Source organism: Cupressus sempervirens, chromosome 9, assembly GCF_028749045.1.
Source record: "Cupressus sempervirens isolate cs-2001-9-10 chromosome 9, ASM2874904v1, whole genome shotgun sequence".
In the NCBI taxonomy this organism is placed as follows: domain Eukaryota; kingdom Viridiplantae; phylum Streptophyta; class Pinopsida; order Cupressales; family Cupressaceae; genus Cupressus; species Cupressus sempervirens.
The window spans coordinates 161,652,331-161,679,903 of NC_143126.1; positions in this window are offsets into that span (position 1 = coordinate 161,652,331).

Here is a 27,573-nt window from a genome sequence, read left to right on the forward strand (position 1 = left end):
TTTCATATTGAGTTCATGATGAAGGTTCATCATTTAGGCAAGTGTATCCATTTGCATGTTTGAGATCCTTGTCAATTCAGTACATTTTTCTTCAAGTCTGTTTGCAAGGTTTCTTTTGTCATTTTCCATCATAACTTTATCTTCAACTGCTCTTTTCTTGTGTTTAGTGATTTCACATATCATTATGGCCCGTGACTCATGTTCCATCTTGAGAGATCTTATCTCATTTGCTTGAACTTTATTTTTCTCCAACAATTCTACTATTGCTGCATCAAACTCTTTAGTATCTCCATTGGAAAATATGTTGGTGGTATCAATCTCTTTGTAGTGTATATCATTTTCAGCTATGGCTAGATCTTTCCTTTTTTTTTAATGAGTTTCTCAACTTGTTTCTAAATTCCTCCAGGCTAAGCAGAGCAAGTTGCACATCTATCACCTGATTTTCAATGATCTTTCCAAGTTTGAAAGCTTCCATCTTTAGATCTTTTCCTCCAAGATGTTAGGCTTTTCCTTGTGAGAATCTGGATGCTCTGATACCAATTGTTGGAATATTCAAATATGGAAAGAATACTTATGAGAGGGGGGGAGGAGGGTGAATCAGAAGTATCACACTTTAACCAATAAAACTTTTAACTGAAAGTAAATTGCATGCATGTAAATACATCAAGTAAACATGAAACTAAGACATGCATCAACAAATCATAACACTAGAATTTGGTAACCCAGAAACCCTCTAGGAATAAGAAGGTAAAACTGGGGTGGGGATGATACCCACAAAAATTACTGCAGCAATATTGTTCAACCACTTCTGATGGTTTTCCCTATTAAAGGCTTTACACTGTATTAATAGTGACCTGGTTAGAGGCTTTACAAACACTTTACATGAAGTGTCACCTGTTAAAGGATTTAACCACCTAATTAAAAGATCTATGAAGTAGTTGTTAAGCTAACCTATCACCATAGGTTTTTCATTCTAATACAATTGCTAGAAAGTATTAGGCATAATGAACCTGATAGATTACAATCCTTGATTGCTGAATGGAGGCACCTATTTCGCTTTCTCTGATCTTGATCCTTTTGTGATCTAATAACCCTCACTTCTGAAAATAGATTTCCTTGTGCACCCTTGTATGTCCACTCACCTTTTTACAATGAAATTTTTTCTTCCTTATAAAGATATTTGAGAATTTAGGGTTAGGTATGGATCTACGATCCATATTCAATCTTCATTTTGTGCTTATTATTTTCACTTCTTCTATTGGTTGCATGCCTTCATCATTTTTCTTATTTGCTGCATGTAGATTGCATAGGAAAAATAAAAGATTCGATCTTATCATTATATCTTTTCAGATTTACCTTATGTTGGCTACAAAAACTGTTTGCATCATAGTTTGTGCAATTACAAACTCTTATACTGATATTTTTGAGTTACTCGGCTCCTGAAGTATTGCTGATACTCAGCACATGTTGTTTCCTAGATAGCTCGACACCTAAACAAAACTCTATCACTTGGCACCTTATGTTATTCGGCACTTGTTAACACTCGACATCTTATGTTACTCAGCACTTGTTAACACTCAACACCTTATGTTACTTGACACTTGTTAACACTCGGTATTTGATCTTCACTCAGCATTTGAAAACTACTTGGCACATGAAGATCACTCGTCACCTGAAGTCTTTCCTAACTCAACATTTTTTGTTGCTTGGCATGCATGGTGTACCCAACTCCAATATAGAAAGTAGGTAACTGTATTGGCACTCAAGTGTCAAAAACCATTATGAGGTTAACATTAATTATCCATCTATCACCTTTAATCACATAAGAGATTAATGCAATTTTCTCATCTTCGTCAGAATATTCTTTCATAGCAACATAGCCAACTTCTTCATCATTACTTTTAGATTTATTATTTAAGTTTCTTCTTCAATAATGTAACAATATTTGTTACCTTTGTCTTTTTAGTCCTTGTTTCTCCTATTATCTTGGTCATCTCTTCTTCCTTTGTACTTTCTTTCCATTCTTTCATCACTGTCTTCTCTATTAGGACATCTTGCAACAATATGACCAACCTTGTTACATGAAAAATGGGTTATAAGATGTTTACCTTTGTAGTTTCCTCTTCCTCTTGGAAGTCTTCTAGCCATCAATGCTTCAATCTCATCAAGTTCATCATGTGTCATATCCCCATTTTAAGATAGAATTTTAATAATAATTAGATAATACAATGTTATTAAATAAATAATAAAGTTATATTAAAAAGAATACTAAACTAAAAACCAAGGAAATAATAATTATTTAATCTATATTATTAATAAAATAATATTTAGTATGATATTTTAAATAATTAAAAATAATAAGATTTCAATGAGTAAAGAAAGAAAGAAAATTAAATACAAGAGACAATATTGTGGAAAGTATGTTACCTTTCTAAATAGAATTTAATAATAAATAAAATAAACACATATAAGTAAGTAAATAAAAAATATAACATAGAATAATATAAATTAACTAAATCTAATGAAAATTCAAGAGATGTTTAACAAATAGATATGACTCCTTAAAATTAAGATATTAAAGGGAGGAGAGTTTATTTTAGAGAGTGGAGAAAAGGAAGAGAAGAGAAGAGGAGCGGAATTCAAAAAGAAAAACGGAAGAGGAAAGTAATATGAAGAAAATAAAGAAGTGACTTTCTGAAAAGGTATCAAAGATATTGAAAGGATGCGAACCTTTGAAAGGGCCATAATTATGAATAGTTGTAACTCTTCAAAAATATTTTAATTATAAAGTATTGAGACTTTTCTAAAGGATTTTAGTTATGAAGGGTTGTGACTTTTTGAAAGGATTATAACTATGAAGTGTTGTGATTTTTCAAAGGATTTCTATTATGAAAGGGTGCAACTCTTGGAAAAGAAGAAGGTAAGAAAGGTATGTTTATTAATTATATTTGTTTAATTATGTTTATGAATCTATTTATGAAATATACTTGTGGATAATATTGTGTTATCTCATGGGGTTAACACCATGGATATTAATGAGACTCGAAGCATAGAGCATGTGAGATATTAAGATCTCCATTGTCTGCCATGATTGAGAATCAATGTGAACTCAAAGCATGGAGCATGTGAGATATTAATATCTACATTGTCTGTCATGGCTGAGATTCAATATCAAAGCATGGAGCATGGAGATATTAAGATCTCCATTGTCCAGCATGACTGATAATCGATGTGCCAGAATATTTTGATGTTGTCAAACATATGCATATGTCATTGGTCTTGCATAGAGGATACCTGTCTAAGAAGAATCTTAAGGGGTGCACTCCCAAGATGATGACGAGGTAGCTATGAGCTAAGAATTCCAATCTAGAGACATCCTTAAGATTAGGGTTAACTTAGAGGGTAGAATAATATAGTTAGTTTTATTATTATTGTGATTCTGATATTTATTTTGTAGGTATTACTTGTCCCTAACTAACCCTATTGGTGGGGACATTACATCATGAGAGACATCATTTTCACTTTTCACACATTTTCCTTTTCCTTTCTTACTGAGAACCTATTGCAATTTAAAAGAAGATTCAACAGTGGTAAGAGTGAAATTATCAAAAATTGACATCTCAAAAGCAATAAGTCTTCTAATCACACTTTCTAAAGTTATATTATAAAATGGAGTACATATTAATTCTTGTATTTTAGAAACTATAATAGAATAAATAAGAAGTAGAGTTCTCAATACCTTGCTAATCATTGTCTCATCATCAATCTTTCTATTTTCTCCTTTTATAGCATCAACAACCTCTTTCATTCTTCTAAAATAATGGTCAATATTATCACCTTCCATCATTCTCATTTCATCAAACTTACCTCTTAATCTTTCTAATTTTTCTCTCAAGACATTATTGTCTCCTCCATAGATGGTCTACAATGTATCCCACATTTAATTGGAGTCTTGCAATCTTTTATGTCATCAAACTTGACATAGCTTAGGGCCGATGCAATATCCAACATAACATGGTTGTGTTCCTACTTCTCCTTCAATTGTTGAGCTGTTAGAGGAAGAATTGTTATCTCACATATGCATTATCCACAAAATTTATTTCACCATTACTAATTCCCTCTAGATGTAGCCTCATCAAGATTTTCCATGCATGAAAGTTCTCTTTGTTCAACCTTGGCACCTCTTTCTTGTACATCTTGATATTTAGCTTCAAGTACCTTCAAAATTTTCTCTACAAGAACTAATGCTTTGATACCAATTATTATAATTTTTAGAATAACTATGAGAGAAGGGGGGGAGGGGGTGAATCAATTATCCAAAATCTAGATGTACCAATTGAATAAACAAACACTTCAACTAATTTAGATCTTAACATTCATTAGGTTGACCTCTAGAGCATATTATCAATCAAATCAACTAGAAATAAACTTTCCTAAATATAAAAAACTTTTAGAATTCAAAACTTTAATAGTAAAACATCACAAATAACATCCACACAAGATTGACACTAGGATTTAACATGGAAACCCAATTTGGGAAAACCACCATTAACATGTCACCAATTTTTCACTCTTCTAAAGTGAACTCTATCAAGATCTAACCCTATTAAATGTTACAAAACACATAGTTAAATGTGATCTTGTTAAAGTATTTAATCACCCTATTAGGAGTGGCCTTGTTAGAGGATTTTAGAAAATTCCATTAGAATGCCATCTTGATTAAATGATTTGCATATGACTATTAAGTCAACCTTGATTAAAGGATTTCAATACTAATACACTGGTTAGAAAGCAACAATAGATTTTGATCTCACAAATACAATTCACTTTGTAAATACAAATCATAGTTTGGCTCACATGCTAATCCACTGACTGGCCTTCATAGTCATCTCTATCTCTGATCTACTTGGAAACCTTTCAGGAAATCACTCTTCACCTCTTCAAAACTTTCTTCAACCTTCTACTTAAGTTCCCCTATCAAAAACATCAAAATATTCTCCAACCTCATTACGTTAGCCATTGTACCCCCTTAAATAGATAATTCTAGTATTTTTCTACTTAAACACTACTGTAGATCTTAAAGTTTTGATCATATTCAACACATACAATGAATCTATCCACCTTCTTGTTCATCCTTTTCTTTTCTAGAAACTTCTCTTTCAAATTAATCCATCGATCTTTTACCAAACCCTATCCTTGTATTAAATGTTTTAGGTCATCTGTCTTCTCTTCAACATGCTATACATTTTTAAAAAAATCAACTTTGTTAGCTGGAAATAATGATTTTCTCATAAACTATTAAATGCTGTCCCTAAGCCAACATTGTGTTCTAACACTTAGCCATCATTGGGTTACTCAATTTCTATTAGCATTCTTGTTCTGCATATATACTAATGCTTGGTCAACCATACTTTTTCTCAACTTATACAGGCACTCAGTTGACACTAGCATCACTCGATAATCATTGCAAGTTCCTTAATTTTTTGCTCTTTTTCTCACTCTTTGATCCAAGAATTTGATCACTACTTGAAGACTTTGGTGCAACTATATTCTTGACTTGTAGCATAATTTAAACAATAAATTTATCTTATCAAAGTATAAATAATCAAGTGCCCATTGTAGTTTCTTCTCATAACTCAACCTTTCCTCTAGGTGCTATTGTTATGTCTAACTTCTCAAATGTTCTTCATCAACCATCTAGATATGGCAATTAGATTTGACATCAATGACAACATAAAAATTGTTCCAATTTTAGTTTCCAATAGGGATTTTAATGCCCTTCTAAACTTGGAAGAAAAATATGGAGGATCATAAACTATAACACAAGTGATGATAAACTTTATAGAATGGTTTACAAGAAGAGATTATTTTAGTGGAAAATCTTTTCCATTTGGTGATCTCATCTCATCGAATGATCATCATTTGGTGAATAAATAATGTAAATTTGGTCAACCACATCACCAAAAATTTCCAAGATTTGGATCCAAAGCCCATGCTAGTCACCCATTAGTTTTCACATGATTGGTCAAAAATCATGGTCGAATTGCCACTGTAATATATGTTTTGGATACAATTATTTTAATTTTTTTCCATCCTTCATATGTTGTTTTCTTATTGGAAAACATTATTTTTCCATCAGTATAACTAATTAATTTTCTCTTGGGTTGGACATCAACTACCAATTTCTTGATATGTGTTGACCGCCAGCTCCATTTAGCTAACTATTTTATATTTTGGGCTTACATAGGAAGGTACATTTCACCTATATTTGACATTCCCACTTGTTAATCCCATACAATTCACCGAGTTTGGTATTATACATACATTCATAAAATACTATTATTCTACACAATTCACTCTTTTTTGATCTGGAGACTGACATTTCTTACTGCTTCCAAAGTTTCAAAGTGCTGAGTGCATTGCCCATTGAGTAGTTGTGACTTGTGGATTGTAGTTTTTATAAAAGTTAAGTGATTTTTAATTTATTTTTTTATGTGGTACTAGTTATTTTTTACTATCCACTAGACATCTCACATGCTTAGATAGGTTTTCAAATTTTATTGGGTAGTACTATAGATTGTAGTACCATAGTATCCTTTTTATGTGAATGAATCATCTTTCTATTATTATATGTAGTCTAAGTAGTCTGCTATCACAATATTTGACTCTTTTGTTCAACAAGTTGATTTTTTTTTTGCAACCTTTATTACTTTGCAATGTCAAACAAGAGGGTTTTTGGTAGGATCCTTAAAATCCAAGAGAGGCCACCAAAATATAAAACATTATTCACATATTTTGGTGGTGGAAATGTTGACAACCTATAAGATCCACAACTTACATCTCCTGTGCATATTGAAAAAGGAGATTCATCCCAAGTTGGAGACCATTTTGAAGAAGTTCAAGTTGGTGAACCTAATATCTCACTCGAGGATGAACTTGAGCATGATTTTGAGGTAGTTCCAGTAAGCAAGGAGTCAAAAAATTATATGATAGACTTAGGTAAGAAAATCAAAATTGGTGCCATAAATGATGTTCACACACAGAAGGGGAAAAAATGGAATAAAAAAAGATTGATCTTGCTAGGATCTATCCAAAAGAAATTTTCAATTAGAATGGGTAGAAAAGTTCTAGTTCATTGAACTAGTGTACAAGCCAATTGATGGTGAGCCTCCTATAGAATGTAGATATAAGATATGCACAAAGATAACAAAGAAGGAGAAAAGGTTGCAACTTAAAATTGATACCATAGAAAAGAATTTTGGTAAAGTTTACAAAAATAAAACTATAGATGGAGTTGAAAAATTTGTGCTAATTTGAAAAATGAAGGACAACTATCTACATATCAAGAATGCTAAATCATATGAGTTACATGAACAATTATGGGAGAAGCATTCTATAGTAAATGGTTCTATTGAAGATTTCCTTAGGAAAGCAATGGAAGTGGAAAACATGGAAAAGTTGTTTATTTAAGTGTCATCTTTTATATTTTGAGTAGAGGGAATCCTATGATGGACTACCCTTCAATTACTAGTTTATTGCACTTTTTTAAAGTTTGAAACTATCCAAATAGTCACTGGTTAGTAAACAACAGATGGGAATGGGCTAGTTGTCTTGCACAGGTTGAAAAAGAAGATATGAAAGGAAAAATAAAATACTCAAATTTCATCGCATTGTCTCTAAATGATGTTACATCAATTCATAATATTTCTTGAGTGTGCATGCATGTTTATACTATAAACGATCTTTTCTGTCAACCCTTTCTACTCTCTATTGCTAAATTTAATTGTAGTGCAACAACCAAAAATTTATATGATTAATTAAAGAGTACTCTAGTTGATTGTGGAGGTATGGATAACATGGAGATTTCCAAAAAGTTGGTGTGTGTTGGAGTGGATGGAGCTTTGGTTATGCAAGGTCATAAAGGTGGTCTTTGCAAAAAGATCTAGAATGATTTGACACCCTATGCTATTCACATTCATTACATGGCCCATTGAATGAATTTAGCTTTTGGAATTGTCGGCGATTTTGGTTGCATTCATAAAGTGAAATCTTTAATCAAAGAGATTTACCAATACTTTTTTCGAAGTCCAAAATGAGCTTAGGAATTTTAACACTTTGCTCAAGGACTTACTCATGCGAGAAACCTTCTCAAAGATAATGATACTAGATGGATCTCTTTGGATGGACTAGTGCATCAAGTATTATCTGAATATCCATCATTTCTTGGACTAATCCACTATGTGAGAGATAGATTCCCTTAGCTATATTCGAGTCTAACTAATATTAAGATACTCTTAACTTTAGCAACTATTCTCCCCATGCTACAAGACATGAGAAATATTATGAAAAAGGTTCAACAAAGAGCTATGTATACTATCAAATATAATAAGTTGCATAAAATGACATGTAATAGCCTAGATACTCTATATTAATTACAACCATTAGATGAATCAAAGTTTGCAAAGTGGATAGAAATCATAGATTTGAACATTCCATGGAACTTTTTACATATTGGTGCAAATGATGAGGTACATGCCAAGGTACGTGGAGTTGACATACCAATGTGGTACTATGCTCGAGTCGACCTTGAGTCTATCCCTGGTGAATCAGGAAGTGAAGTAGAATAAGAGCGAGAGAAGGTACTTTCACATCTTAAAAGTGAAGACTTCAAGATGATTGTTGAGTTTGTGCTTGACTCTATCAAGTGAATTTACTACAATATTTCATCACAAATTAGATATAAATTCCCTCCAAAGGAACTACTTGAAGCAATGCCTATTATTTTTCCTCAACATTGGTCTATAAACCGTTTGAGTGATTTTCAAAGAAGGATGATAGCTTTGATTAAGCATTTTTGTAAAACTAAAATAATCAATGGAGTAACTATAAATGAAATTTTAGATGAATCTTGACTACGAGATCAATCATATTCTTTTGTAAACATAACAAGGGAACAATATCATCTGATGGAGAATCCAAATTAAGAGAGAGCAGTAACAAAGCTTTGGAAAAACCTTGGTTAGAGAAATCTATTGGAATAGTCAATATCAGAATATTTCAAGTGTACCAATTTATGTTTGACAATGATATTGGGTTCAAAGGAGGATGAGAGAGTTCTTAGTACTTTCCAAGCTTCCTAAAGTCAAAGGTTAGAAATAAATTAGACAAAAATTTGGATAATGGTTTGAGGCTCTATAATTCTAGGTATGAGACATGGTTCTTAACATTTGGAGAAATAAATGTCAAAGAAGAGGGATGTCCAACATTTCAAACCCAAGTGCTAGTATTAGTAGTGGTGGCAATGGAAGTAGCGATGGTAGTGGCAATGACGATGGTAGTGGTTCATGTCCTGATATTGGAAGCAATGATGATGAAGTTGACTTTGGTATGCATATTGACAATGAATCTAAAGAAAACACAATGAACAATCAAATGTTATATGAAATAAATGAGGAGGATTTTGATGATAGTGATGTTGAGCCGGTGCAACTAGAGTGGCAACTATAGAAGCTTCTCAAGTTCTCTATGAGTCAAGAAGTAGGCTAGTAGCTCCAATCTTATACCAATTTCAATTCAAATTTATTTATGTGCTCTGGTCTTACCAATATCTAAAAATCTATCTACTAATTAATTATGTTTGTAGAAGTTAGTTTTCACCCTTCATTCACTATCCTATTATAGGTGCTTAATTTTATATTTTTTATAAACTTGTTGATGTTACATGTTGAAATTTTCATTGAAACTAGTTTTTAGAGTCTACACATGTTGAGATTTTCATTGATTCTGGTTTTTATACATGTTGAGATTTTCATTGATTATATTTTTTAAACATGTTGAGATTTTCATTGATTCTAGTTTTTAGACATTTTTAGATTTTCATTAATCATAGTTTCTTTAAGAAATTCTAGCATAATGATTTTTACAAAATACATTTTCTTTAAAAAAAATTGTATTATAATTTATAAATTGATGTGTAACATAATACATTTAATAATTATAAACAATTATACAAATGTAAAGCCTAGAGAAGTAGAATATTAAAACCCTTTGCAAATAAGTCAATGACCTTGAATTCCCTTTTACAGATACAAGGGAGCAACAATAGTTGCAGGTCAGTTTGTAATTGTATATATAATTAGATTAGTACTACATTATGTGTTTACAATCACATTGACACATTGCCAATTTTACAATTTTTTCAAAGAGTAGGGAAATTTTTTCCATCTACTCTAGGTAGTACATGTAGGCCTGGCTATCCAACTATCCTAGTAGGCTAGTTCTTGATTCCTGTAGTAAATAACATTAAAAAAGTTGAAATTAAATCCAAAATTTGAACTAGAAGATCAACAAGTAACAAAATAATTATACTACTATCACTTACTAAGTCTTTATTTGTTAGTGCTATGACTGACACTAACAGATAGAGTAGATAAACCAACTTCAATGATGTTCTTTAGGGTGCTCCATTCTACATCATTTGGAAGCTCTACTTTTTAGGTTTTACATGAATAGTTGTAACCTCATCAATACTGAATATTTTAAAGATGTATTTTTATATGAATCCAATAATTTATTTATAATTGTATTCATTGTTGATAGTGGTTTGATGCAACTTGCAATATACTATGTCCACTCATCTTGCAATTATATATAATTGTTACTAGTCATCCTCATCTTACATGTCCACTTATATACTAGACTTGGAGTCTTTGATTTCTTCTAAGTTTTATCATCAAAATTATAGACCTCAATATCAGTCTAAACTATTGGGTGATGCTTTGCTAAAACAAGGCAACACAATTAACTTGTGAACTTAAATGTCTTCATCTTGATTGCAGTTGTACTTTTTTTAATCATTAGTAATTGTTCTTGCATAGATTCAACAATATGCTAAACATAATTATTTCTTACTTCTACCTTCTCAACTAACTGACCTTGACAATGGATATTATAAATCATTTCAAGAACACTGATCCCCACTTCCTTGTTACTTTCCAATCCCAAAAAAAATGATAACAAAGAAATAATATTCTAAACCCATGACACAAAGATATCATACTAATAAGGAGGCTTATGGTTTATTTCCAATGTAACAAAAACACTAGTATGATCAGTAGATGACTATGAGTTTATTAAATCCTTAATTTATGAATCTTGAAAAACTCTATCTAGTTTGTTATAAGCTTGTGCTAGTTTATCCAACTCAATTGACTCGTTAAAGCTTTCTGGTTTAAACTCTAAGCCTAAGTCTAATAGAGAGAAACATACACTCTTAGTTATGGATAAAATTTCCTACTAAGTGTTTTGGTTTATGATTTCCTTTCTATTTTCATCATAATTCTGAGTGCATGACATTAAAATTTTAGGGCAAGGGAATACTTCAAGTACAATGAGGTTTGCTAATCCACTAACCAAAGCAACTAGTTCATTTTAATGTGCACCAATACTTTTTTTATATTTGAAATAATTTCTTCCCTTATGTGGATCTTTCCACTTAGTAAACAATGAAAGTATAAGTCCCATGATTCTCAAATCTCTATGGATAATAAGATAAAAAATCATGATATTCATCAGTGAAACCTAAGGTTTGTAGCACTTGCCTAAGTTCTATAATATCTTTCTTTTCCTTTTTGCTTGCACTCATACTGGAGGTTTTTGACTTTATTTTTCCCTTGCCTACTACTGGTTATGACACAAAATTCTTCTTGAAGCTCTAATTAAAAAAAGTGTAAAGTGTAAACCGAAGACAATAAGATTTGTATTGCTGCAATTGCACTGCAATTTAAAAAAAAAAATTTAAATACCTAGAATCGAGATTCAAGAATCGATAATACTATTGCTAGAAGATACTCAAATAATTGGTGATGTCCTATGATACTCAAGTTTCAGACTTTTAGTCTTCAAAATAGAAAATGGAATTTAGTCATAGTCTTTGAAAAGTTGAAATTTGAAAACCCTATAGTATCAAACTCTCGAGAACTTTGAACTTCATAGTCTAAAAACATAAAAGTAAAATTTTAATAGTTAAAAGTTAAATTTTAAGTAATTAATGGTTCAAAGTAATGTACTCTGTACAATGTACATGTAAGTTACTGTCGTCAATAATGTACATAATTATAATAATTAAAAAAGTAATAATTAATTGCATAGCACATTTGAATTTTATACATTTTAAATAATAAAAATTGAACATAATAATTCACGACCCCCACTCGATATGATTTTAGGGTTGATTTGAAGAATTCTATCATTGTTGTCAAGAGTCATCCAAAATTGTGACACTTGTCATGGACACATGTCAAGGAAACGTGTCATGATTTTGGATGTTTCTTGACAATAGTGATAACATTCACAAAATTAACACAAAGTTCATCTCAGGTTGTCAATCTTTCTTTTACTTAATAGTTGAGATTAACTAATTAAAAAAAGACTAAACATAATAAATGACACCTAATTGAGCATTGTAATGATCAGACATGTGTCACGATTCCAGATGAATCTAGGCACATGGGAAAACATTCCCCAAATTGATCCAAAATTCATCCTGGGCTATCGATCTTTTTTTTAGTCAATGGTTGGACATAACTTTAAGAAAGAATCTTGGACTACATGTGTCCTAATTTTAGGTAGAAATAGAATTTAACTTAGATCTTTTAAAATTTGGCCCAAAATAGAGCTGTGGTCATTGATCTATCATTCATTGAACAACCGAGATCAATTTATTAAACCTTTTGCATAATGAATATTAAATTATAATTTATCTTATTGTTGCATATTGCAAATTAAAATTAAAATAAAAAAGTACAGTAACCAGTTGCACACATTTTAACTAAATGATTTAGTTAAAACATACAAATAATTTGAATTTCTTGACAATTTCCAAAATTTTTGATTTGGATTAGAATAAAATAAAACATGTAAAATTAATAAAACATTGAATTTAAAATAAAATAAAATAATAATTTGTAAATTGCAATCATTCATCAATCAATAATTGCTTGATAATGATAACTTAATTTAATAATCGTAGCATTTTTACTTAATTAAAAATAATTTAGATTATAATTAATATTTGCTAAATTGCTTCAACTTGATAATGATAATTTAAATTTTAATAACTGTGGCATTTTTCATGTCATTTAAAATATGATAAAAAATTAAAAATATTATGATGATCATGATATTTAAATAAATTTAGATTTGAACATAGGAAGTACTAAATTAATAAATTAATATTCAATATTTTATATGAACATTTATATATAAATTATAATTTGAATTTTTATTTTAAATAAAATTTAAATATTATTTATCAATTTAAATTGCATGTATCTGTTGAAAATAGAGATGGAGTAACTGAGAGGGGAGGGGTGAATCAGTTACCAAAAAAATAAATTCACAGATCCTTGGATGTATTAAAATAAAATTGCTGCTAACACTCGGTAACCATACAAATAAATGCTGAAACTAGATAGATGTTCTGTTAACTTTGTTAAGCATTTAAAGTGGTTAACATGCATGCATAAAGAAATAATCATGAACACAAGAGACACCAGATTTAACGTGAAAACCCAATTTGGAAAAAACCACCAAGTAACTAGTTACCAATTTTCACTCTTCTGAAGTGAGCCCTATTAGGAGCCAACCCTGTTAAAGGTTACAAACCACACTATTAGCTGTGACCCTATTAGAGGATTTAATCACCCTATTAGAAGTGGCCTTGTCAGAGGTCTTTAAAACAATTCAACTGAATTGTCACCTTGTTAGAAGATTTATAAAATGGCTGTCAAACCAACTCCGTTAAGAGGTTTTGAATCACTGTTACAATGATTAGAAAGCAACAACAAAGTGATCAGAAATATATGCAACTTATCTTTGCTGAATACAGATCTCTGTTCTGCTTTACTAGATCCTTACTGATCGAACACAATTTTGCAGCTTCATAAGGATATCTAATCCTTCCTCAACATTCGGTCATATATCCTCTTATTCATACATTCACACTCTTATGCATCCACACACTTGCATCTAATGAATTCACAACTTGACCTTTCATATATACCTTTTAGATTGTCAAGTAGGCTCAATTACAAGTTACAACAACTGAAAAACATTAAATCAGTTGGCTTCACAAGACAATTAAACTTAATTCTTTAGAACAATAACATTATTTGTTGCCCGACCCAGCTCGGTGACCATTTCTCTAGAATGGTATTCCCAGTGTTAACCAAGTGAAGCTTAGTAAACATCGCAAACCTTGCAACTTTCTTTGGAGACCGAGTTAACTCGGTAAACATTGACCTTCCTTCATTTACTGAGTGAGCTCGGTAAAAGCTAACTTTTCTTCGCTTACCGAGTGAGCTCGATAAAAGGTAACTTTCTCTTTGATGACCGAGTGAACTTGGTAGACATTGAACTTTCCCTTTTTTAACCTTGGGAGCTCAGTTAACATTAACTTTCTGAGCTACAAGATCCTTTGATGCCCGAGTGAGCTTGGTAAGAGCTAACTTTACTGTGTAATGTATAGGAATGTTCGGCAGACACTGTAAATTACTTTGCCAACTGTCTGAGCTCGGTAGAATCTGTTTGATGGTTGATATGACATTTGTGTAAAATCAAAGATAATACACAATTAACAATTGTATCCAACAGTATCATGTATCATGTATCATGTATCATGAATCATGAATCATGTATCATGAATCATGACGTTACATGTATCATAAGTTTAACTTTAACAAACTATTTTTAAATTTATTTAATATTTTTAAATAAATTAGTAATAGTTAAAACTATATTATCTATTACCTCCAAAATCAAAAATTACAATAATCAATAATTATTATTATATAACCATTAAAGATTAGCCAAGACTATTATTATTCGTTTTCCTATAAAACAAGTAATTCACCTCTAACATTACAAGCTCATTTTTGACAAGGGAAAAAATAGCCATCATTTATTTATCTGTTAGCAAGAAAAAAATTAATTCACCACATTTAAAATAATTTTTATTAGGGCAAGAAAAAATTTGCCAACATAAAATTTTTTTTTCCCTACATGGAACAAATAATTGCCCTCGACATGAAAATTTTCCCACCCATAAAATGTTGGATTCACGAGCATTTTAGGCATTTTCCTGAGGGGTTTCTTAAAGTTATCCCTGTTTACGAGAAAAAAAAATCTAATAGATATCTCATCATCTAATGGGTTATACACATGTAATAATAGAAAATCATGATTTTGTCACATTATAGAAAGGCTAGACATATTCATTTTCAAAGGAGATCTAAGTACCTTCAATTACATAATTCATTCAACAATCTTACCCAATGTTGGGTCAAATCATTTCCCAGTAAGATTAGAGATAGTAGAAATACAAAAACCCTTCATAAATCCTTTCAAATGTGAGACAATATGGTTTCTAGATGATAATTTCATTAAAAACATTAAACAATGGTGACAAGAAGGAAACTTTGATGGATCAGAGATATTTGTTTTATATCAAAATTGAAACGGCTAAAAGAAAATATATTAAATTGTAATAAAAATCACTTTAAAAATATTTTTAAAGAAATATTGGATAATGAAGATGAATTAAAAATCTTAATGAATATGTAAAAAAAAAATAGAATGTATAATGGAAAATATTATAAAGAAAAAGTAGTATTAGTAAAACAAGAAAATATATGAGGAAAAAAAGAATTATTTTGGAAATGTAAATCATGAGACTTGGCTATCCAAAGAAGATCATGACACAATTTTTTTTCACAACATCACCCTTAATAATAGAAAGATTAAAAAAATAACAAAAATTAAGGATAATGAAGGAAATATAATAGATAACCCAAAGGTTTTGAGCGAATGGCGGAGCTCTGCATCTCAACACCAAGCTAGGGAAGCCGTGCCCTAGCTTGTTTTTGTTCTTTCTGTGCTTGCGTTGGCTGGGGGGTGCATCTGGTTGTGTAGGGGGGAAGAATAGCTGCTGCAATTATTGGTGGACGCAGGTTTGTATTTTCTTGGATGTGTTTTTGAGGGTTTCTGCATGGTCGATCTGTAGGGGGAGTACCTGGATAGGGTGACCTGGGGTTGATTGTCCAGGTTGGTGCCCAACAATGTCTCAGGGTGAGCCTTCTAGGGCTACGCCCGATTTAGATTTGTTTGATATAGAGGAAGTGTGTTTGTCAGGGCAAAGGGTGAGGATGTTCAATAATGCTCTCTTTTCTTAGAGGTCAGGAGCTATGGATTCGAGCTCGCTTGGTGGATCTCAGATCTCAAAGATCAACGGTTGCCTTGAGAAATGTAAAGAAAGACCAAAGCTGATAATCCCTTTTGAAATGATTGCCGAAGATGTTGATTATTACTCGAAGCACTTGTTATATTGTAAATTTTTGGGATTAAGAGTCTCCCTGCAATTTCTAGAGAATTGGGCTCGGAGAACGTGGGATCCAGAGGGTGAAATGGAGGTCTCCTCACTTGCAAATAACTATTTCATGGTTACATTCACATGCATGGTAGATTGCAATAGGGTTTTTGAAGGAGGGCCCTATTTTTATAACCAAATTAGGCTTTTTGTTAAGCCATGGCATGCAGGTTTTAATCCCTCTGAGGAGCTTCCAAATTGAGTTCCAGTGTGGGTACGTCTACCTAGATTTCCAATAGAATGTTGCCGGGAGGATGTTCTTCATATGCTGGCCTCAATGCTTGGGAGGCCAGTGGGGCCTTCAACACAAACCCTTGGTAAGAAGGTAATGCCTTTTGCTCAGATTTGCGTGGAGCTTGATTTGAGTAAACCTTTTCCAGATGCGGTGGATATGTGTGTAGGGTCACACTCTTGGGTGCAGCAACTGGGTTATGACATTCTTCCTTTTCGATGTCGCTTGTGTCATGAATATGGGCACTTGGTGAGAAGATGCCCGAAGGCCAAAATTGGGGAGCAATAGCCTCTGCCTCCTCCTGGAAATACCCATGGTTTGGATAAAGGGAAGAAGCCCACCTCTGGTGATGGTATGGATGTTGATGGTTTTGTTCAGGTTAAGGCTCATAACCGAAGAAGAGGTCAGAAGAGGACTCTAATGGAAAGACAGGAGGGAGATACTTTTAATAGGTTTGAGGTCCTGGATGAACTGGATCAGCATGATGCCATTTCTGGTTTTACTAGTGTAGATCAATTAGCAGTAGATCAAAGCCTGGAAATTACCACTTCCATTCCTGTCCCAGATCTATAGGTGGAATCTAATACACCTATGGTCAGTGATGGGCATATAGGTGCCCAATTGGTTCATGAGTCAAATGCTGATTTGGGTCAGAGAGAAGAGGGCCCTGTTCTCTCTGCAGGGATGACTACTTTAGATATGGACAAGCGTGGCAAGTCATCTTCCCATTTGGGTATCCTTCAGAAGGATGACAAGAAGGGGGTTTTAGAGAAAAGCAGTAAGAGTGGACTTAAGAAGGACTTGGAGAAGATCAAGATGGTTGGGGAAACTCTGGTGGAGTCAGGATCTATTAAGACCCTAGATTCTCATTTTTTGTCCCCCCTAAAATGATTGTTATTTCATGGAATGTTAGGGGCCTGAACAATGGCCCTAGACAAAAACTTGTTCGAGAATTGGTTAGAAGTCATTCTCCCACTAATACATTTGGTACCAAATTGCAATGACAGTGTCATTGCAATTTTTTTGTCACAACCTTGTCATCGTTGCAATTGTGATGGTAGACCGTCACAATTGCGACAATGACAAGGTTGTGATGAAAAAATTGCAATAACACTGCCATTGCAATTTGGTACCAAATGTATTAGTGTCCTGATGTTCTTTTCCTTTAGGAAATGAAGGTCTTTATTGAGTGCATGATGAGCCTGGCACCTAAATTATGGAAGAGTGGGCAGTGTTAGTGCATTGGTGCACAGGGCTCTTCAGGGGGGGTGGCATGTCTCTAGAACCCTGGCAAGATTCATCCTTTGTGGTGGTTATCTTTTAGATCCTCCTTATCCATGGTTTCTTTATGCCCTGAGTTGAGGAAATCTGTTCTATTTACCAATGTCTATGCTCCTATTGAGTTCCAAGGTAAACTTCTTGCATGGAATAATATTCATTTTGTTCATAGTCAATTTCCTTACTTACCATGGATTATGGCAAGGCATTTTAATGCTATCCTTAATTTATCTGAAAAAAGGGGGGGCAATTCTAGACTTGAGCCCTCTTTGGTGTTATTCCAGGATAATATATTGGCACTCAATCTAGTGGATGTTAAACCCAACAATGGTCAATCCACTTGGAACAACAGAAGGGTAGGAGATAGATGTGTTGCTGAACGACTGGATCGGTTTATGGTTTCATGTTTTTGGGTGGGCCGATTGTGGTCTTCCAGTTCTGACATTTTGGATTGGCGTGGTTCGGACCATTGGCCCATTAGGCTTGCTATTTCTTCTACCCGGTTGCCTCAAAGGCCACCTTTCAAATTCTAGCTCATGTGGTTGAGGGACCCAAACCTGTATGGATGTGTGGCTGAGTGGTGGAAGATTAGTAGACTAGCCTATGGTACAACAATGTATAGCTTTGTTAAACTCCTCCAGTTCACTAAATATCAGCTAAAATGGTGGAATCGGCAATGTTTTGGCAATATCTTCCATGTGAAAAGGGTGGCTCAAGCTGAGTTGAATGATATCACTAGGAAGATTAGGGAAGATGGGGTGTCTGAGCATCTGTTAAGTGAGGAAGCTAGATTCTTAAGATCTATGGAGGAATGGGAGCTGAGGGAGGAAATCTTTTGGAAACAAAAAGCCCAGACTGAGTGGCTATATAAGAATACTACATTCTTCTTCAATTCAGTAAAGGCTAGACGATATGGTAATGCTATATCAACTTTGGTGAATGATAGTGGGGAGGTTCTTTCTTCCTTTCAGGATATCTCCAATGAAGCTATGCAATACTTTACTTCTTTATTTAGGGAGGATTCCAAGGGGGAATCGATGGAAGAGGCTTAGGTCCTTTCTTGTATTCCTTCTTTGGTCTCTTTGGATATGAAGGAGCACCTTATGAGAGCCATTTCTTTGGAGGAGCTAGAGTTGACTATTTTCCAGATGAAAAAAGGGAAAGCTCCTAGTCTAGATGGTTTTTCGATTGAGTTCTTCCAAGAATTTTGGGACATTATCAAGATAGATTTACTGGTAGTTGTTCAAGAATCCCAGAAGAATAAGCAGATGCTTCGAGCTTTAAACTCTACCTTCCTTGATCTCATTCCCAAGGAGGAAGGGGCTGATCGGTTAAGTCACTTTCGCCCTATTTCTCTTTGCAATGTCATTTATAAAATTATATCTAAGTTGATTGCTAATAGGCTAAAAACATGTCTTCCAAAGCTTATTTCTGAAGAGCAAAGTGGCTTTGTGGCAGGTCGCCAAATCTTGGATGGGGTGGTGGTGGCTACTGAGACTATTCATTCCATGGCCAAATCTAAGGACAAGGCTATGTTCATCAAGCTAGATATGGCTAAGGCATATGATAGGGTACGTTGGTCATTCCTCCAAAAGGTTTTGGGTGCCTTTGGTTTTGAGAAGGATTGGATCTGTTGGGTTATGAGTTGCATGACTTCAACCTCTTTCTCTATTTTGATTAATGGGGAGCACTCTAATCTTTTTGGGGCCTCTCGTGGTCTGCGGCAAGGTGACCCACTCTCTTCGTACTTGTTTATTCTTTTGGCAGAAGGTTTGGGTCAGTTGATAAAGATGAATGTAGCAAGGGGCTTCATTCAGGGCTGGCAGTGGGGAGGGGGCCTTTCGGTTCAATCATACTTACAGTTTGTGGATGATACGACTTTGATGGGTATGGCTACTGTTCAGGAAGCTTCTAACATTTGTAGGGTGTTGGATGTCTACCTTACAGCCTCAGGTCAGCTAATTAATGAGGGCAAGTCTTCCATCTTTTTCTTCAACACTCCATTGTCTATTCAAAGGAGAATTGCTCATATTCTCAGATTCCAAACTGGGAGTCTTCCATTTCTCTATCTTGGGATTCCCATTTCTGTGGGCAGACAGTCTAGGGAGTCTTGGTAGGTCATTCTGGATAAATTTTGAGCCAAAGTCACTCATTGGACCCATAGGTGGCTATCCTTTGCAGGTCGGGTCCAGCTGATCCAATTTGTGGTTCAAGCTCTTCCTCTATATAGGTGTATGATTCAAGTGGCTCCCATGAGATTTGTTAGGGACTTGGATGCTTTAGCTAGACAATTTTTATGGGTTGGAAGTTTATCTACATCTAAGTGGAGTCTTATTAAATGGGAGGTTGTTTGTAGTCCTAAGCAATTCAGGGGTCTTGGACTAAGACAAACAATGCTAATTGGTACTGCCTTGATGGCCAAATTGTATTGGCAATGGTGTGTTGAACAAGACCGTGTTTGGGCTAGAATCTTGTCTTAGAAGTACTTTCCTAGAATCCCCCACAAGGATATTCCTTGGTATAGCCTTTATGGGAAAGGTTTGGTGATTTGGACCACCCTTAAGAGAGGGGCTACGCTCATTAAAGGTGGGCTTTTTTGGATATGCAAAAGTGGATTTGAGGCACATTTCTGGGATGATGCTTGGGATGGCTACCCTCCCCTAGTTGTTCAATTCCCTCATTTGTGCATATTGTCCCAGGGGTTTTGTGAAGCTGGATGGACAAGGGTGAGTGACTTTAGGTCCTTTTACACTCAGGGATAGTTGGTGGAGGCAAGATGGAAGAGCCTAGAGGAATGGCCGATTTTTGGGTTGGATATGGAGTGCACTGAACTACAGTACATATTAGCTGGCCAGAACTGTAGCTCCCTTTCAGCTGAGGATGTTTTGACCTAGTCCCCTAATCCTAAGGGTACTTACACTATTTCATCTGGGTATCAGGAGTTGCTTTCCCAACAACTTGTGGGAGGGGAGGTTCAGTGGTGGAAGAGAGTTTGGAATAAGCTTTCTTGGCCAAAGTGTAATTTCTTTATTTGGACTTTGGTCTGGAATAGATGCTTGACCTGGGACAATATCTAGAAGAGAGGTTTTTATGGCCCTTCGAGGTGTGTTCTCTATAGCTATGGAGAGGAAGATTCTAAGCATTTTTTCTTTTGCTACTCTTTCACTCTTCAACTTTGGCATTCCTGGTGGGATGTTTGGAAACGGCCATGCATTCATGCCTCCTCCCTTGCGGAGTTCTGGATGAGTTTGGGGAGGCCCCCTTCCCTAACTCCCTTTTTGCAGGATGTTTGGTACACTGGACCCATCTTCTTGTTATGGCAAGTTTGGTTAGAAAGAAATCGAAGAATTTTTCGAGGTGAAAAGTTGGGGATTCACCAGGTTTGGCTTAGAATTATGGGTATGATCCAGGAGTTTTTCAATGCTAAGAGTAAGTTGGTGTTGCCACTTGAGGAGAGTGATGTGGAGATGGCTGATAGGCTAGGAATATAGAGGTTATCTTGGGCTTCAGCCTATGTCAAGAGAGGTTGGCGTGTGAAGCAGAAAGTCCAAAGGATGGGCGGGTGGTTGCCCCCCCTGGTTGGTTTTTTGAAAATTAATATAGATGGTTCTTCTAGGGGTAATCCAGGTCCGACTGGCATAGGTGGGATTGGCAGGGATTCTTCAAGATCGGTGGTCTTTATTTTCTCGACCAATAGAGGGGTGTAGACTGTTAATAGGATGGAAGGGATGGCCATCTTACATGCTTTGAAGTAGGCTTATGCTCTTGGATGGCGTAAGGTGATATGTGAATCTGACTCTCAAGTTCTAGTTAATCTTCTCCTTGAGAGGCAGATCTCAAAAGTTAGTTGGTAGCTGTCATTGATAGTGCAACAAATATTATAGGTTAGCTCCTTGATGGATTCAGTGTCTTATGCCCATATTCTAAGGGAATGGAATAGGGCAGCTAATAGTTTGGCAAAATGGGTGTCAAAAAATATAGATGGAGGGATGATTGATGATTGGGAGCAGATGCCCACAGAGTTATGTCAAGATTTGGAGAGGACTCTTGCTGAGGATGTTAGGGGAATTAGGAAAGGTTGATCAGCTTGCTCTTGTTTTCTATGATTTCTTAGGGTTCCTTGGGCTTTGGCCCTCTGCTGATGTGTAATAAGTGGTTCTGATTATTAATAAAGTTTTTACCCCTCTTTTTTCAAAAAAAAGAAAAGAAAGGAAATATAATAGAAAATCCAACTCAAATAGAAGAGATTTTCATGCAATATTACAAAGACATATTTAATGACTATCAATAGTCTAATATGTCAGAACAAAATTTAATGAAAAGTTGTATACCTAAATTAATAATAGAAGAAGATAATAAATTCCTTAATAAAAAATGTACATAAGAAGAAATAAAAGAATCTCATTAGATGGTTTTCAAGCCTTTTTCTTTCAAAAATGTTGGGATATCTTGGGACTAGATTTATGGAAATCCATCAAGATGACTAGGAATTTGAGATCACTTCTAGTTGAGATCAACAATACCCTTCTATCCTTAATTCCTAAGAAACCTAACCATGAGGAAAATGGAGACATTTGACCTATTGCACTATGTAACACCATTTGTAAAATACTAACAAAAGTAATAACTAATAGAATTAAACAATTATCTCAGAAGAACAAACTAGCTTCATTCTTAGTAGATCAATTCTTGACAAAATAATTATAATTTAAGAAATTATTCATTCAACTCAAATTAGAAAGGAACCTAGTATGTTAATGAAACTTGATATACAAAAATATGTATCATAAAATAGATTGGAGATTCCTATGCAAGACAATGGAAGCCTTTGGTTTTTAATCTCAATGAATAGCTCTCATTTTCAATAGTATCTCTACTCCTAAGATATCTTTACTGATTAATGAATCAGCCAAATTATTCTTCAACATATCAAGAGGGATAAGACAAGGAGACTTGATATCATAAGGCTCAAACAAAAGAAAAAATTGAAGGTTTTTTAGCAATAGAAGGTGTTCCTAAAGTTACACATCAATAATTTACCTATGATACTATTCTTTTTGGAGAGAGTGTTAGGATTACTGAGACAAAAATAACAAACTACATGCAAATATATCCAATATTAGAAAACAATAAAGCACATAGAAGAGAACACAAGACACAAAGATTTAATATGGTTCACCAATCTATGGGCTACGTCCACCAAACATGAAGTCCAATATTCTTATTGTCCAATAATTAAAACCTAATTACAATTTGTAGTCTCTTACAACTCAATACTAAAACACGAAGATAGAATCTCATTGCACATTATGAAATCTAGGTAACCCTGAGTCATTTTATACAATCTTTTTACCACCTACAAAATTAAGGATAGAATAAATCACCCAATAGAAAATATCAGCTGACACTTTTTACAATAATAAAGTCAATTGAGCTTTTGGTGGTGCTTCCCCTTAACCCCACCCTATACCACGATAGAGAGCACACTAGAGGCTCTACCCCAGGACCGTACAAGGGTGTTGCCCCTCAACCCCATCTTAGGGGTGCTTCCCCCAAATCTCCATAGAAATACTTTGGGGGGAAACTATGCTGAATAATGTGGGAGAAATTAACCTCTAGTTCTGATTAGGCTCTACATAATAACAATCTCCCACTCAGAGATTGATAGACACCACATTAATAACCTCCTACTTGGAGATTGATCATAGGATTACTAAACTTGTAGCTCCCACTAGAATGCAAAACCACCATGGAATTTTTTGTTTTTAAATTTTGTTAAGTCTAGATGACCAATTGAAGTGGAAGATGAGTTCAGATTCTCCCTTATTATTGCCTTTATAGACATATATGTTATATTATCATCTCTATGTATGTTTTCCATCTTTAATTGACCATCATCCAAATTGACTAAATAAAATGGTACCACAATTGTATATGTTTTGTCTTGGAATGTAGAGAATAATTCTTTGCAAGATACATGACACTCTATCTATTTGTAAACAAATAATTTCCCATCTAAGGGTGCCCCAAATCTTCCATGAAGAATTGAAGCCATACCATCTACTTGGCTACCTTTGTAGCATCAATATACTATGCCTATGTAGTAGGTAATGCAATTACCTTATGTAACTGAGAAATCCAACTCACTATTTTCCCATCAATAGTAAGGAAATATCATATAGTACTATGCATGGTATCTAGATCCCCTACCAAATATGAGTCAACATATCCCTATAATTCAACATTATTGCCCCCAAAATATAATGTTCCTCTCAAATGTCTAAGAATCCATTTGGCTGCATTCCAATGCTCAATCCAAGGATGACTCATATACTTGCTAACAACTCCCACTACATCTATAATATCTCACCTAGTGCATACCATAAAATGCATTAAAATTCCTAAAATTGAAGAATAAGGTACCTTGGACATTTTAGCCTCCTCTTCTTGTGTATTTAGATGCATCTCCTTAGTCAATTTTAAATGACCAAGCAAATATTTGCTGATAACTTTGATATTCTCCATAGAGAAATGTTGCAACACCTTCTTAATATAATCAGTTTGAGATAATGTGAATGTTCTTTGATTCTCATCTCTACAAATTTTCATACCAAGGATTTTTTTTGCTACACCCAAATCCTTCATAGAAATTGAATGTGGTAACTATTTTTTTTACCCCTTGATGTGAGGCATGTTAGACCTAGCTACAAACATATCATCAATAGATAAACATAAAATAATTTAGCTATCATCATCCAACCTTTTGAAGTAAAAAAAATGTAACACTACCACTAACAAAACCAATAAATTTGAATCCAATAACAAGTACAAAGAACACAATAATTTTTTTTTAATATTTAATTCCACTTAAAACAAGTACAAGTACACAGATTGAACCACTCTCAATCTGAAAACCTCAAAATACAAATAAATATCATCCAAATATGATTCCATAAAGATTCTAATACATAATGAGTTTAGTACAATAATGAAGTACAATAATGAAGTACAATCTCATCCTTTAATGCCTATGTCCAAAATATGGACCCTACAAGCAAATAAATAATGATTCAAGAAGAACTTCAATAAACATCCTTAGCTACTTGTAAACTCAAAGCACCTAGAAATACATAGAATGCAACACAAGGCTCAGTACACACTGACTTGAAAAGCGTAATCCACCTGCATGCATGTTAGACCAAACATATAAAAAACCATAATGCAGATATCTGATTCACTTTAACATAGTGCAGTTCCAAAATTAATATGCAAGAAGTAAACCTTTACTCATTATTGCAAAATTAAACTCGCACTAAGAATAACATGTAAATGAAACATATATACACTGAGGTGTCATCGTTATGGCACTAAGATACTACATCCATGTATGGTATGCTCATAGTCAACACATAACGGGTTTCTCTATTATACTTGTCAATGATAGAATAGAGATATGCCTTGTTCTCCGTACTTAACCATATAGGTTTAAGTCATAGGTAAGGCCAACTATCTTTTGTATTAGTTAATCCACCCAATTCATTTTATAATTATCACTGAATTAATTAACTGAATAGGATAAACCAAATTCAGCCACCTCGATATACGTTCATCATAGCTATTCTTAAAAGAACACATCAAACAGATTTTCTAAGAATGTTCATGCTACAGATATAACTCAATATTCAACATGATACTACATCCTTTAATCTATTCGGACACATCTTAACTTTGCCTATTTTCAAGGTAAATTTAGACTACTATAACAACAGAAACAAATACTATAATAATAAGAACCCATAAATACAATTAAACTGACATCTTAACTTAATGATATTTACTGATCTTAGTACTATACTATTTATCCCTACTGTCATAACAATCTATACTTATCCTTTGAAATAGCAAGATAGTAAGATCAAGTACAAATGATACTTTCATTTTGAAAAAAATAAGAATTTCATTAACATATTTCATAACCGAAACTTAATATGAAATCAACTTTCCATTTCGATAGAATCCAAAAAATCAGTTCTGATTCTCAATAAAAATAGAGTATAACTTTTAAAATATATTTTTTTAAAAAAATTCCTTTTCATTTCTATATTGTAATACTTCAAAACAACATTCTAACACCATTGACAGTTTTCTTACATGTTCAGATCCCATCATTATTTGAACAAAAGACCAATAAAAATGTTGTCATACGTGTTTGACTATACATTTAAATCAATATGATTTCTTTTTCTAATCATAATCAAATTTCTAAGGTTATAAAACTTTTACTATAGAGTCCTTACTCTATGTAACTATCAGCTAAGACCATGTTTTCCCAATATGAGAATGTTCTCTTTTGATACTTACAACTCCATCATTCAACAATACCTGCTATTTTCTTACTAACTATTTTTTTTTTTTTTTTACAATACTATCCAATTTACTGTATATAAATGAATAAAATAAAAGTATCCAAAGAATTGTTAATTTTCAAATAAACAAATCTACTATTATATCAAAGTAAATCGATTATCAGCATATTACTATTTGTTCTCGAATAATCACAGTCAACTTAAAGTTTCCCCATTATCGTACAACAGTCATATATGGTCATGGGCCATTTTATATCTTATTCAATATAGAAAGTGTTCGACTGTCAGCTAATGGTTTTAGCTACCAAGGACAGAGAAATATTGAAGGTATGTTGTTTCGACAACAAGTTCAAACATTTCAAATCGATAGTTCCTTGCAAACTATCACAACCAAATCACAAGTTTCCCTAAACCCAAGATAAGCTATAATTCTTTATTTAAAAGATCACATATCGATTGAGATTGGATTGTTTGTCAAAAACCCAAGAACTCGCAAATATATGCATACCGTTTACCAAAAAGACAATGTCAAGACCTCACTACTGACTGTCAACAATCTATTAGTTTATGCAACCAAAATCGATACTATACTGTTAACCATTAGAAGTATGAACTATGACAATAGAATGATTGAAACTTAAGATATCCCAAATTTGCCAAATTTGACAATTCTATGAAGCATCTTAAACTTTACTTCACGCAAACTGTTTGATGAAATGACTATACCCCGAATTTCATAGACAACCCTTTTGAATTAAGACTTAACCCTTGGCCATGAAATGTCATACAGTGTCAAACATAACAAATTTATAAATACAGAAAATACAAATATTCTAATTGCAAATCTGATAACATATAAGAAAATCTCCCATTTAAGTATGGGTACACACAGAGCTGTACAATAACATAGAACCCAAATTTTCCTATACCCACGCTTAAATGACAGATACTTCTACATCTAAAATTGATAACCATGTGTATACAACAAATTGAAATATGAATGTAATTATAAAGAGAGAGTGAGAAGGGTAAGAAATTTCCCCTACTTGCGATTTAGTAGAGGGTATATGAACTCTCCATCCACTCGCTGCCAAAGACCAAAACCCAAACCAAAATCCACTTTTCCAAATTTCCCAAATTGTAGAGCTAGAAGAACTTGCTTGCAACAGAGGTTATGATGACCAAAAACAAAATTTGAGAGAAGAATATCAAAAAGACCGGCTGTGAGCAACACCACAGTGCTTGGCCTCAAAAACACGAAATCATTTTCAACA